Source organism: Dermacentor silvarum, chromosome 5, assembly GCF_013339745.2.
Source record: "Dermacentor silvarum isolate Dsil-2018 chromosome 5, BIME_Dsil_1.4, whole genome shotgun sequence".
Classification (NCBI taxonomy): Eukaryota; Metazoa; Arthropoda; class Arachnida; order Ixodida; family Ixodidae; genus Dermacentor; species Dermacentor silvarum.
In genome coordinates, this window is record NC_051158.1 from 113,894,434 (window position 1) to 113,901,643 (window position 7,210).

Sequence of the window (7,210 nt, forward strand, 5' to 3'; positions counted from 1 at the left end):
GAGCTTCCACTGAAGAAGAGGCCCTCGAAATCTACCGTGCTGCATTAGCCATCTTAGCAGATGCAAGTATGGAGTTGAGAAAGTGGTGCTCCAACTCCAGCGTTCTTTGCCATCAATTCCTGAAGGACAACACTTCTCTCGACACCATTGGAGAAGCCAAAGCAACAACAAAGCTGCTTGGCTTAGTATGGGACCGCGAAGCTGACGATATCGTGCTTACCACCAAAGCCGTTTCCGAGTATGTCGCTGCGCACTCAGCCACGAAACGCACCATTCTGCAGTCATTCGCAAGAATCGATGATCCTTTAGGTCTTATGGCTCCGTTCATCATTCGAGCGAAATTATTGTTCCAGCAGCTGTGGCGTAGGAACTCACCGTGGGATGAGCCATTACCGGAAGACGTCGAGAAACAGTGGGAAGGCTGGACATCCGAACTACCAACGCTCTCCTCGCTGCGAATTCCACGCTGCGTCATCTGTCACAATCCGCGACAGATTTCACCGTTTGAACTTCACCTGTTCTGCGATGCAAGCCCACTGGCATACGGCGTAGCCGTCTACATGCGCTACGAGATCAGAGGAGGAACAGTTAAGGTTCAGCTGCTCATGAGCAAGTGCAGGGTCGCACCGCTGAAGACTACCTCGCTGCCACGCCTAGAGCTGCTTGCGTGCCTGTTGGCTGCCAGGCTTTGGAACTACCTCCGAGGAATTCCAGAGACATCCAGCTGTCAGGGCGTGTTTTGGAGCGACTCATCGATAGCCCTACACTGGATTGCTGCTGACGCGAGACGTTGGGAGACTTTCGTGAGAAACCGTGTTCTCGAAATCCAACGCTTGACTTCGGGTATTCTTGGAGGCACTGTGCAGGCACCGACAACCCAGCAGATTTGCTCACGCGTGGAGTAGCAGCCCAGTTATTGACGCGCAAGTTTTGCTGGTGGACCGGTCCTACGTGGTTGTCACAGCCCCATTTGCAATGGCCTGCGAATATTTGTTCTGCTCCTTCACCGGAGGCCCTTTCTAGCGAGACCAGTGAAGAGATATCCGCTTGCCCCACCGCAGTAGTGGTACTCTCGTCGCCCCCACACGAGCCATTGCTTGAGGTTGCAAGCTTTGGACGCCTCTCCCGATTACTGCGAGTAACGGCTTGGATCATGCGGTTTCGTCGGAACGCTTCGCAGAACATGCCATCTTGTACCGGACCACTTACGGCGTCAGAGTTGCACCAGGCGGAGATGTATTGGTTGAGGCATGTCCAACACTCCGCATTCGCAATCGAAGTCAAGGCCTTGGAGGAAGAACAACGAGTTCCCAACACCTCCAGTGTGCTGACGCTACAGCCGTTTCTCGACCGTGACAGACTACTTCGTGTAGGAGGCCGACTGCAGCAGCTTAACGACCGAGAGGAATTGAAGCATCCGATCTTGCTTCCTTCAGATCACCGGTTCACCGACCTCTTGGTTGATGCAACACACGTAAGGCTCCTACATGGAGGAGTTCAGCTCACCCTCCTGGACCTTCGGGAACGCTTTTGGATCCTCAAGGGGCGTCGCACAGTGAAGCGCGTTCTGAAAGCGTGCTTAGCATGCCGCCGACGGCGCCTACTTCCCGAAGCTGCCCCTGTAGCACCCTTGCCAAGGGAAAGAATTAGTGAAGCAACACCGTTTGAAGTGGTGGGAATTGACTTCTGCGGGCCACTCTATTGTCGTGCTGAATTACCATCCACTGTAAAAGTGTACATCGTTGTTTTTTCTTGTGCTGTGACGAGGGCAGTACACCTGGAGCTCACCACAGATATGACAGCGCAAGCATTTTTGCTAGCCTTCAGACGCTTTGCAGCACGACGTGGAATTCCTGCTATCGTGCACTCTGACAACGCGAAAACATTCCGCTGCAGCGCCAAGCATTTGTGCTCCCCTGTCAAAGACAACGTTCAAGACTATGCCAGCTCTCACCGAATCCAATGGCGCTTTATTGCTGAATGTGCGCCGTGGTGGGGAGGCTTCTGGGAGCGTGTAATCCGCACAATTAAGGATGCACTGAAGCGTTGCCTGGGACGGAGCAGCTTGAGCTACAACGAGCTACTCACCGTGCTTGCTGAAGTTGAGGCGGCAGTTAACTGCCGTCCGCTCACCTACTTGGAGGATGACGTCACATCCGCAGAAGTTTTGACGCCCTCACACTTCTTAGTCGGCAAGCGTCTCGTCACTTTGCCAACAGAACAAGAAAACCCCGCTCTTATTGCTGACGCGCCTGACCTTCGACGACGAGCTCGGCATCGGGAACAGCTGCTTCGCAGGCTTTGGAAGCAGTGGAAGAAGGAATACCTTCTTTTCCTGCGCTCTGCTCACCACAGCAAGCCTGTGCCGTCATCGAACTTAAAGCCCGACGATCTTGTCGTCGTCGAGGACATAAACACTCCGCCTATGGCATGGAAGATGGGCCGCGTCGTTAAGGCGTTTCAAGGAAGAGACGGTATTGCGCGGTCCTTCCTGATACTACTATCGAACGGCCAGCAAGTGCGACGTCCCATACAGCGGCTTTACCTCCTGGAGGCGCACACGTGCAGCGCGGCCGCGGGAGTGTGATGAAAACTGAAGACGACGAAGAGGAGAGAACGCGTGAGAAAAAGGCTCGCGCTAGCGCCATCTTTGAGCAGTCGGTTCAATAAACCGCTACCGGCGGACGCGCAGTCGCTTCGTTCCTTACAGGCCGGCAACAGATCCTGCTTCTGAGCCCCAGCTACACTGCACCGTGGCACTGCTCCACAGTCCCATTCTAGTCGCAAGCAGCCATCACCAGATACCGTCGAGTGCCACTGGACATACACCAGTGCAGACGCATCTCCAGCTGTGCCCTGGGGACATGGACAAGCAGCATAGGAGACCTCGACCAGAGTGAGGCCAACCAGGAGATGGCCGGCAACAGATCCTGCTTGTGAGCCCCAGCTACACTGCACCGTGGCACTGCTCCACAGTCCCATTCTAGTCGCAAGCAGCCATCACAAGACATTGTCGAGTGCCACTGGACGTACACCAGTGCAGACACATCTCCAGCGGTGCCCTGGGGACATGGACAAGCAGCATAGGAGACCTCGACCAGAGTGGGGCCAACCAGGAGATGGCCGGCAACAGATCCTGCTTCTGAGCCTCAGCTACACTGCACCGTGGCACTGCTCCACAGTCCCATTCTAGTCGCAAGCAGTTGTCACCAGATACCGTCGAGTGCCACTGGACATACACCAGTGCAGACGCATCTCAAGCTGTGCCCTGGGGACATGGACAAGCAGCATAGGAGACCTCGACCAGAGTGGGGCCAACCAGGAGATGGCCGGCAACAGATCCTGCTTCTGAGCCCCAGCTACACTGCACCGTGGCACTGCTCCACAGTCCTATTCTAGTCGCAAGCAGCCATCACCAGACACTGTCGAGTGCCACTGGACATGCACGAGAGCAGATGTACCTCCAGCTGTGCCCTGGCGACGTGGACAAGCAGCATAGGAGACCTCGACGAGAGAAAGGCCAACCAGGAATTAGCCGGCAACAGATCCTGCTCCTGAGCCCCTGCTACACTGCACCATGGCACTGCTACGCAGTCCTATTCTAGTCACAAGCAGCCTTCACCACACACCGTCGAGTGCCACTGGACATGCATGAGTGCAGATGCATCTCCAGCTGCGCCCTGGCGACGCAGACAAGCAGCATAGGAGACCTCGACGAGAGAGGGGCCAACCAGGAATTAGCCAGCAACAGATCCTGCTTCTGAGCCCCTGCTACACTGCACCGTGGCACTGCTCCGCAGTCCTATTCTAGTCACAAGCAGCCGTCACCACACACCGTCGAGTGCCACTGGACATGCACGAGTGCAGATGCATCTCCAGCTGCGCCCTGGCGATGCAGACAAGCAGCATAGGAGACCTCGACGAGAGAGGGGCCAACCAGGAATTAGCCAGCAACAGATCCTGCTCCTGAGCCCCTCCTACACTGCACCGTGGCACTGCTCCGCAGTCCCATTCTAGTCGCAAGCAGCCGTCACCAGACACCATCGAGTGCCACTGGACATGCACGAGTGCAGATGCATCTCCAGCTGCGCCCTGGCGACGTGGACAAGCAGCATAGGAGACCTCGACGAGAGAAGGGCCAACCACGAATTAGCCGGCAACAGATCCTGCTCCTGAGCCCCTCCTACACTGCACCGTGGCACTGCTCCGCAATCCCATTCTAGTCGCAAGCAGCCGTCACCAGACACCATCGAGTGCCACTGGACATGCACGAGTGCAGATGCATCTCCAGCTGCGCCCTGGCGACGCAGACAAGCAGCATAGGAGACCTCGACGAGAGAAGGGCCAACCAGGAATTAGCCGGCAACAGATCCTGCTCCTCAGCCCCTCCTACACTGCACCGTGGCACTGCTCCGCAGTCCCATTCTAGTCGCAAGCCGCCGTCACCAGACACCATCGAGTGCCACTGGACATGCACCAGTGCAGAGGCATCTCCAGCTGTGCCCTGGGGACATGGACAAGCAGCATAGGAGACCTCAACCAGAGTGGGGCCAACCAGGAGATGGCCGGCAACAGATCCTGCTTCTGAGCCCCAGCTACACTGCACCGTGGCACTGGTCCACAGTCCCATTCTAGTCGCAAGCAGCCATCACCAGACATCGTCGAGTGCCACTGGACATGCACCAGTGCAGACACATCTCCAGCGGTGCCCTGGGGACATGGACAAGCAGCATAGGAGACCTCAACCAGAGTGGGGCCAACCAGGAGATGGCCGGCAACAGATCCTGCTTCTGAGCCCCAGCTACACTGCACCGTGGCACTGCTCCACAGTCCCATTCTAGTCGCAAGCAGCCGTCACCAGACACTGTCGAGTGCCACTGGACATGCACGAGAGCAGATGTACCTCCAGCTGTGCCCTGGCGACGTGGACAAGCAGCATAGGAGACCTCGACGAGAGAAGGGCCAACCAGGAATTAGCCGGCAACAGATCCTACTCCTGAGCCCCTGCTACACTGCACCGTGGCACTGCTCCGCAGTCCTATTCTAGTCACAAGCAGCCGTCACCACACACCGTCGAGTGCCACTGGACATGCATGAGTGCAGATGCATCTCCAGCTGCGCCCTGGCGACGCAGACAAGCAGCATAGGAGACCTCGACGAGAGAGGGGCCAACCAGGAATTAGCCAGCAACAGATCCTGCTTCTGAGCCCCTGCTACACTGCACCGTGGCACTGCTCCGCAGTCCTATTCTAGTCGCAAGCAGCCGTCACCACACACCGTCGAGTGCCACTGGACATGCACGATTGCAGATGCATCTCCAGCTGCGCCCTGGCGACGCGGACAAGCAGCATAGGAGACCTCGACCAGAGTGGGGCCAACCAGGAATTAGCCAGCAACAGATCCTGCTCCTGAGCCCCTCCTACACTGCACCGTGGCACTGCTCCGCAGTCCTATTCTAGTCGCAAGCAGCCGTCACCACACACCGTCGAGTGCCACTGGACATGCACGAGTGCAGATGCATCTCCAGCTGCGCCCTGGCGACGTGGACAAGCAGCATAGGAGACCTCGACGAGAGAAGGGCCAACCAGGAATTAGCCGGCAACAGATCCCACTCCTGAGCCCCTCCTACACTGCACCGCGGCACTGCTCCGCAGTCCCATTCTAGTCGCAAGCAGCCGTCACCAGACACCATTGAGTGCCACTGGACATGCACGAGTGCAGATGCATCTCCAGCTGCGCCCTGGCGACGCAGACAAGCAGCATAGGAGACCTCGACCAGAGTGGGGCCAACCAGGAATTAGCCGGCAACAGATCCTGCTCCTGAGCCCCTCCTACACTGCACCGTAGCACTGCTCCGCAGTCCCATTCTAGTCGCAAGCAGCCGTCACCACACACCGTCGAGTGCCACTGGACATGCACGATTGCAGATGCATCTCCAGCTGTGCCCTGGGGACATGGACAAGCAGCATAGGAGACCTCGACCAGAGTGGGGCCAACCAGGAATTAGCCGGCAACAGATCCTGCTCCTGAGCCCCTCCTACACTGCACCGTAGCACTGCTCCGCAGTCCCATTCTAGTCGCAAGCAGCCGTCACCACACACCGTCGAGTGCCACTGGACATGCACGAGTGCAGATGCATCTCCAGCTGCGCCCTGGCGACGTGGACAAGCAGCATAGGAGACCTCGACGAGAGAAGGGCCAACCAGGAATTAGCCGGCAACAGATCCCACTCCTGAGCCCCTCCTACACTGCACCGCGGCACTGCTCCGCAGTCCCATTCTAGTCGCAAGCAGCCGTCACCAGACACCATTGAGTGCCACTGGACATGCACGAGTGCAGATGCATCTCCAGCTGCGCCCTGGCGACGCAGACAAGCAGCATAGGAGACCTCGACCAGAGTGGGGCCAACCAGGAATTAGCCGGCAACAGATCCTGCTCCTTAGCCCCTCCTACACTGCACCGTAGCACTGCTCCGCAGTCCCATTCTAGTCGCAAGCAGCCGTCACCACACACCGTCGAGTGCCACTGGACATGCACGATTGCAGATGCATCTCCAGCTGTGCCCTGGGGACATGGACAAGCAGCATAGGAGACCTCGACCAGAGTGGGGCCAACCAGGAATTAGCCGGCAACAGATCCTGCTCCTGAGCCCCTCCTACACTGCACCATAGCACTGCTCCGCAGTCCCATTCTAGTCGCAAGCAGCCGTCACCACACACCGTCGAGTGCCACTGGACATGCACGATTGCAGATGCATCTCCAGCTGTGCCCTGGGGACATGGACAAGCAGCATAGGAGACCTCGACGAGAGAGGGGCCAACCAGGAATTAGCCAGCAACAGATCCTGCTCATGAGCCCCTCCTACACTGCACCGTGGCACTGCTCCACAGTCCCATTCTAGTCGCAAGCAGCCGTCACCACACACCAGGCGCGTAGCCAGGGGGGGGGGGCTGATGAGGCTTCAGCCCCCCCCCCGAAATTTTTTCGTGCCGGCATGCACCGCCGACCAAAACTACCACCGACGCCGGGAATAATAATAATAATAATAACAATAATTTATTTCCCATGAAAAGAATTACATGGTGGGGTTCTGGATAAAAAGTTGCACGCTGGCAACTTGACCAGCCCAAAAACCCATCAAAGGCAACAGAGGGCGTCGGGCGCTCACATGTGAGTAAACAGATGGGAAGGTGTCAATTTACAAAAAAAA

At 57.3% G+C, this 7,210-nt stretch overlaps 1 long non-coding RNA gene across 2 annotated transcripts; it reads right to left on the reverse strand.

The window, feature by feature from the left end:
* Positions 1 to 2,716: 2,716 nt before the first annotated feature.
* On the reverse strand, positions 2,717 to 6,919 carry LOC125945962 (uncharacterized). Of its 2 annotated transcripts, XR_007467267.1 has the most exons (5): positions 6,801 to 6,919; positions 5,977 to 6,388; positions 4,535 to 4,946; positions 3,299 to 3,504; positions 2,717 to 2,886 (listed from the first exon to the last, which is right to left on the reverse strand). It is a non-coding gene; the product is annotated as an uncharacterized LOC125945962 (long non-coding RNA). The 2 variants fall into 2 exon arrangements; XR_007467266.1 differs by lacking the exons at positions 2,717 to 2,886; positions 3,299 to 3,504; positions 4,535 to 4,946 and adding an exon at positions 5,165 to 5,564.
* Between the last annotated feature and the right edge of the window lie 291 nt (positions 6,920 to 7,210).